The sequence below is a fragment of the Globicephala melas genome, chromosome 13 (genome assembly GCF_963455315.2).
Source record: "Globicephala melas chromosome 13, mGloMel1.2, whole genome shotgun sequence".
NCBI lineage: Eukaryota > Metazoa > Chordata > Mammalia > Artiodactyla > Delphinidae > Globicephala > Globicephala melas.
The window spans coordinates 61,802,333-61,808,332 of NC_083326.1; the positions used below are offsets into that span (position 1 = coordinate 61,802,333).

Here is a 6,000-nt window from a genome sequence, read left to right on the forward strand (position 1 = left end):
GTGACACACTCAGTTTTGAGCATTCAGGCATGTCTGGTTCTGTGCTGAATGACCCGTTTTCACAAGCAGGTCCGGCACGTGGAGTGGCCATCCCATCCGCACTGGCCTTATTTGGTTGAAAAGCATGGGTGGCTCCCGGACGGGAGCCAGTGCTGAGGCGTCTCCCCACCCTGTTCATCCACCCGGGGGGATTCCCACTCCCTTCAGTGCAAAATGAGGCCACCCAGCATCACCGTGCCAGCACATCCCAACCAGACCATCTTCTCCTCCATCTTCTCCTCTATCACGGCCTTCTTAGAAGTCAGATGAATTTCAATAGAGAGAAATTCATTCTTATGTTTCAATATTTCACTTCTCAGTAATTGGTATTTTTGGTGTTGAGACAAGTTTGAAAATAGTAATAGTCAGTAAATATTTAGTGAGCACCTACTATGTGCCAGGCACGGTTCCAGCACTGCAGACCCCTGCCCTCTTGGGAGTTAACATGGATGAACAGGCCATGAACAGGAAGCACTGTAAAAACGTATCGCGTACTGTATGTGGAAAGGCAGGGGCACGACAGGAAAGGAAGATTGGCCCGGGGTGCAGTCAGGGCCAGCGCAGTTTTTAACGTCCCTGTCTTACTCTCACACTAAACATCTCTGGTACCTCCCTAAGTGTGTCACCCAAGCCTCTGTCCTCTCCCGGCCCACATCCCGCCTCAACCAGGCCGTCTGTGCACATGCAGGCCTGGACCCTCACTGGCTTCCCCGCCTCCCAGGCCCCAAGCCAGGCTCCAACTCCGTCTGACTCGCGGACGGTGTGCCCACCTCTCAGGGGTGGCCCGCTTCCCAAAGGCTTTGGGGACCGTCTTGTGGTCCTCTGAACTCCCTGGTGTTTGCCAACCACTGCCCATATTGAGGCCCTGGACCACGGGCCTCCCTGAGTTGCTGCTGAACCACATCAGTCCTGGAGGGTGAGCATCACCTCAGGATTTAACTCAGCTGCTTTATGGGTACATGATAGGCCCCAGAAAAACCCCTGCTGTTGAATAAGTGAAGTACAAACCACTAAGGAGAGACATGCACACAACTTCTAGATGGTACCAGACCTCCTCCCTGCTCTTAGAGGAGTGAAAGGAAGGATGGAGGCGGTTCTGTCAACCTCTCTGCCAAACACTGGTTTTCAATCTTTGAGCAATTGTTTATAAAACTGATTTGACGTAAGACATCATATTTTCAAGCCACTTATATTTTCTATTACTCTCCGGAACTGTTCTGTGAAAGATTTTTGGTTGCTTGCTTATAAAACTCTAAATTATGGCCTGCCTGGTTGGTAAGCAGTCAGAATCCCATTCAATCAACTCTCTGCCGTTGATGTCAAGTCCAGCAGATTCTGTGTACTGTGCCCAGCCATAGCCAATGCCATACAATAACTCTGAACGTGGTCACGACAATTCACATCCCAAGAAGCTCTTTTTCAAGAGGCGGGAAATGTCAGCAGGCATTTGAGAACATTTCTTCCAGGAATTGCTTTTCGGTGACTGTGTCCATGAAGGACACAGAGGACAGACTCTGCAAAAGGCCGCAGGTGTCTGGCAGAGTCCACATCTGCTCTGGGACCCCTGGACTGGCACAAGGAAAACGCAGCCCTAGCCCTAAGGTTTTATTGACAGCACCTGCTGGAAACTGCCCTGAACTTGAACACAAGCCAAATATAATTAAAGCACAAATTGATGAGGTTTTAAAAAAAGGTTAAAACCGATCATTTGGAAGCTCCTAGGAGCCAAGTGGACAAAGAATGTTGTCAAAGACCGAAGTCCACAGAGAGGTCCAGCCTCAGCCCAAACACCGTAAACTCAGGCGAAATGGGGCAAGTGAAACCCTTGAGACTTGGTTAGTAGGACTTACGCACACCGTAGCCTCGTAGGCTCTGTCTCCACCGCTGGTCTGTCCTCCTTCTTCTTCCCTGGACTCCTCATCTTCTTCACCTTCTGACCCTGACCTGCTGTCACTTATTCCAGGGGAGTTTGGAGATGGGCTTGGGGTAAACATGAAGCCTGGCTCTGGCGAGTCAGGGGAGGCCTCACGCCAACGGCCTCACTCTTCACACCTCACACCTCCTGGAGTCTGAGCCCCTGGAGCCCAGGACAGACCCCCTGTGCGTCCAGGCTGCACCGACCCACCTCCCTCTCCGCTTTGGGTCTTTCTTCCCCTCCCCAGGCCGCAGGCCACCGTCTCTCTTCCTGAGTTCCTCCCTGGGCTTCCTCTTCTCCCGCCAAGGTGGGGAGTCTGCGGGGGGAGCGGGTAGGAGAGCCCATCCCCGGGCGGGTGCGCCTGGATGCAAAGAGCCATCAATCACCAATGAAGAGGAACAACTGAAAATTCTTAGCCTGTGAAGCTTCACCTTAAGAGTGAAGCCCCAATCCACCCTCGCTCTGGTGTTTGGCCCAACACAAGGGACACCTGGTGTGAAACTAGCCAGGCCGACAGGTTCCCTAGCGGGTGGCTGCCAGGTTGTGCCCACCCACCTCGAGCTCCAGGACGCCGGAAAGCAGTCAAATAGAAACCCTCAGGCAAACACAGGGGAGGGGTCTTTAACTCGCCAGCGAGTACGACCAACCAAGGGATTTCTAGAGAATGATTGACACTGATAGGGTTTACTGTATTTTAACTTTGGCATGTGAGTATAGCAGAGTGGAGTGTAAGTGTAATGACAGAGAGCTCAAAATGGCTTAAGAGAATAAAAGAAAATTTTGAGTCAGTAACAGGAAGGCAATCTACACATTTAATGACGTCAGCTGGACTCTGTCCCGCTCCATTTTTTTTTCCTTTTTAACCAAACCGCCTTCATTTATTTCTTAACTGCTTTCTGCTGTGTTGGACTCTCGGCGCCCCCCACCCTTTCCAGTGGGGGTGGGGCAACCCAGCAAGCCCAGGCCAACACCCGCCAGGCCTCAAGTCCAGTGGAAATGCTCCCCTTCTCCACGGGGCCTAATAAAGCCCGGAAACGGGAGCCACACCCTGAACTAATGACTGTGTGTGGGGTTGGTCAGGTAACGCACTTGAGAGATGGGACTTGGCCCCATCAACCCCGCCAAGTACATATGCGAGGGCTGTGCTGTGTAGGACATTTTCTATATTTTTTCAGAATTGTATAATGAAGTATTTAGCAGCACATATATGATGTATGTAATTTATTTCACAATGTTTTACTAAAAACAGATAAAGCAAATATGGAAAAAATAATCCTTATATCTAGCTAGTTGATGGGTATATATTTATACTATTCTCTCTACTTTTCTCTGTAGTACGTAAATATTTCTTTTCGTTTCTTTTCTTTTTTTGTGAGGGTGCTGTGCCGTGAAGCTTGTGGGATCTTAGTTCCCTGACCAGGGATTGAACCTGGGCCCTCAGCAGTAAAAGCACTGAGTCCTAACAACTGGACCTCCAGGGAATTCCCTTAACTATTGCATAAGTTAAAAAAATAAATGCCCACACAATTATTTTCAAGTAAGTATTTTCAAAAATGATTTTTTAAATAAAATCATAACATTTCTACATGAAATTCTGCTAGAACTATAAGGTATCATAGTTTTTCCTTTTTTTAATATATTTATTTATTTATTTTTGGCTGTGTTGGGTCTTTGTTGCTGTACGCAGGCTTTCTCCAGTTGTGGCGAGCGGGGGCTACTCTTTGTTGCGGCGCCTGGGCTTCTCATTGCGGTGGCTTCTCTTGTTGCGGAGCACGGGCTCTAGGTGCGCGGACTTCAGTAGTTGTGGCGCACGGGCTCAGTAGTTGGGGCTCACGGGCTCTAGAGCGCAGGCTCAGTAGTTGTGGTGCACGGGCTTAGTTCCTCCGCGGCATGTGGGATCTTCCTGGACCAGGGATCAAACCCGTGTTCCCTGCATTGGCAGGTGGATTCTTAACCACTGCGCCACCAGGGAAGCCCTCTTATACAGTTTTATCAAAACTTTAAAAATTAAAAACCAGACATTATGCATTCATTTCTTAGAGCTGTGAAAACAAATTATCATAAACTGGATGGCCTAAGATCACAGACATTTTGTCTCTCACAGTTCTGGGGGCAGAAGTTGGAAACCCAGTTGTCCACAAGGCCGTGCTCTCTGAAGGCTCTGGGGAGTATGTTTCCCTGCCTCTTCCAGCCTGCGGTGGTGGCTGGCCACCCTCAGTGATCCTTGGTTTGTAGACTGGTCACTTCAGTGCCTGTGTCCATCTTCACATGGCTTCCCCTGTGTCTCTTCTCCTCTTTTCATAACAACACCAGTCTTGTTGGATTAGGGCCCACTTACTCCAGGGTGACTTCATTTTTGCTTAACTCATTACACCTGCAGTGACTCTATTTCTAATTAGGGGTCTGGGAGGGACATGAATTTGGGGGGACACTAATCAACCTCAAGAGGTTTATACATTTGCCTGTGGACCTGTTTGGCCAGATTGTGCCAGGGGGTCATTCCTAGCTGTGTTTAGAGTTCCTGAAGGGCAAAGTTGTCCCCAGAAGTACTGAAATAAGGTGCAAACCAATGGCTCAGTGTAGGACCAGAGGTGCAGGTTCCAGTTTGCATCAGGTGTAGCTGAAGGTAATCTCTGAATACACTTCTTTCCCTCTTCATATCGGTGTTCTAAGACAAGAAAGCTTAGAGGTTTTATAGTTTTTAAAATACAAAGTATTTTGGTTTCAGAATTTATTTGCTTAGCTACTTCGGAAGGACTTAATGTCATGTCATCCCCGGGACTAGGTAAGACAGAGCAGATTACACAGTGCACAAATATTTGGTTTTAGGACTGGGAAAAATGGTCCATTTGAGAAACTGAATATGAAACTGTTTGCTCTCAAGTACACAAATGTCCTCTGTGAAATATGACTGCATGGCCACAATTACTAAAATATTATTTCCCTGGATTTTGAGTTTGTCACTGAGTTTCTTGGTTATTTATTTTATATCAGATTTATAAGGTCCAGGAATTTTATTTAATGCAAAGGATTATCTCTGGTTTCATTTAGGTGAACCAAAATGGAATGATAATATGCACACACAACCAGGAGGGTATATAGCTGTCAGCAGATGTCCCCACCTCCCTGCAACTCACTCTCCCAACTGGCTCTTCTCCATGGAACCACGGCTAATCCTGTGATGTCTTTCCCTTCAGACCTTTAACATGAATATTGAAACTACTTATATGTTTCTGTAAGTGAATGTGTGTAGTTGTTTATTTATACATAAGTTGAATTAGATCACATGTATTTTGGATTTTGAGACAACTTGTTATTTTTCTTAACTAAGCTATCCACCGTGGACACACTGACACATCCCGTGTCAGTATATGGTGTTCCATTCTGCATCAATAACCATTTATTTAGTCCACGCCCCTCTCGATGGACATTTAAGTGTCTCCAATTTTGGAAAGCCTCATTTTTACAGGGAGTTTTCAGCTGACAGTACCCTTTTGTTAGCAATAGCTTTGGTTCAGCTCTTTAAAGGAATCTGGGGAAATAAAACACGTTGGGATGCAGCAACAAAGGACAGTTTCTCCATCATCAGTTTTATTGTTGCCACTAACATTAACCAAATATTAAAGAGTGAAAAGCAAAGAGGACTTCTGGTTTCCAGCCCAGCATGGAAGGTGCCTTGGAAGTGGTTACTGTCCTAACAAGTAAAAGTTGAACAAACTGAAAAATTAACAACTCTTCTTAGATGCAGTGGGGTCACAGGGAAAACGGCTGCCCCCCCCCCAAATTAGAGAGACGGCCAGGCAGATACAGAGAATCACAACTTATCGGGGCAAAAACCCATGAGCAAAAGTTCCTGGAGCAGGAAAACCTGAAGTGTGACCGACAAATTGCTGGAGGCTCGGTGTGGACAGGCCTGAAAGTGAAAAAGCCCAGGGGCCCCAGTCGGGGTAGGGGGGCCATAAATTTGTGAGTTTTATCTCCAGGAGCTCTACCAGTGAATATCAGAGAAAAAAATATCAGAGCAAAAAAATCCTCATGTTTCTGAC

The 6,000-nt window shown here is 47.1% G+C and overlaps 1 non-coding gene across 1 annotated transcript; it reads right to left on the reverse strand.

Moving 5' to 3' along the window:
- Positions 1–3,362: 3,362 nt before the first annotated feature.
- TRNAK-UUU (transfer RNA lysine (anticodon UUU)) lies at positions 3,363–3,435 on the reverse strand. Its single transcript has one exon. It is a non-coding gene; the product is annotated as a tRNA-Lys (tRNA).
- Positions 3,436–6,000: the final 2,565 nt, after the last annotated feature.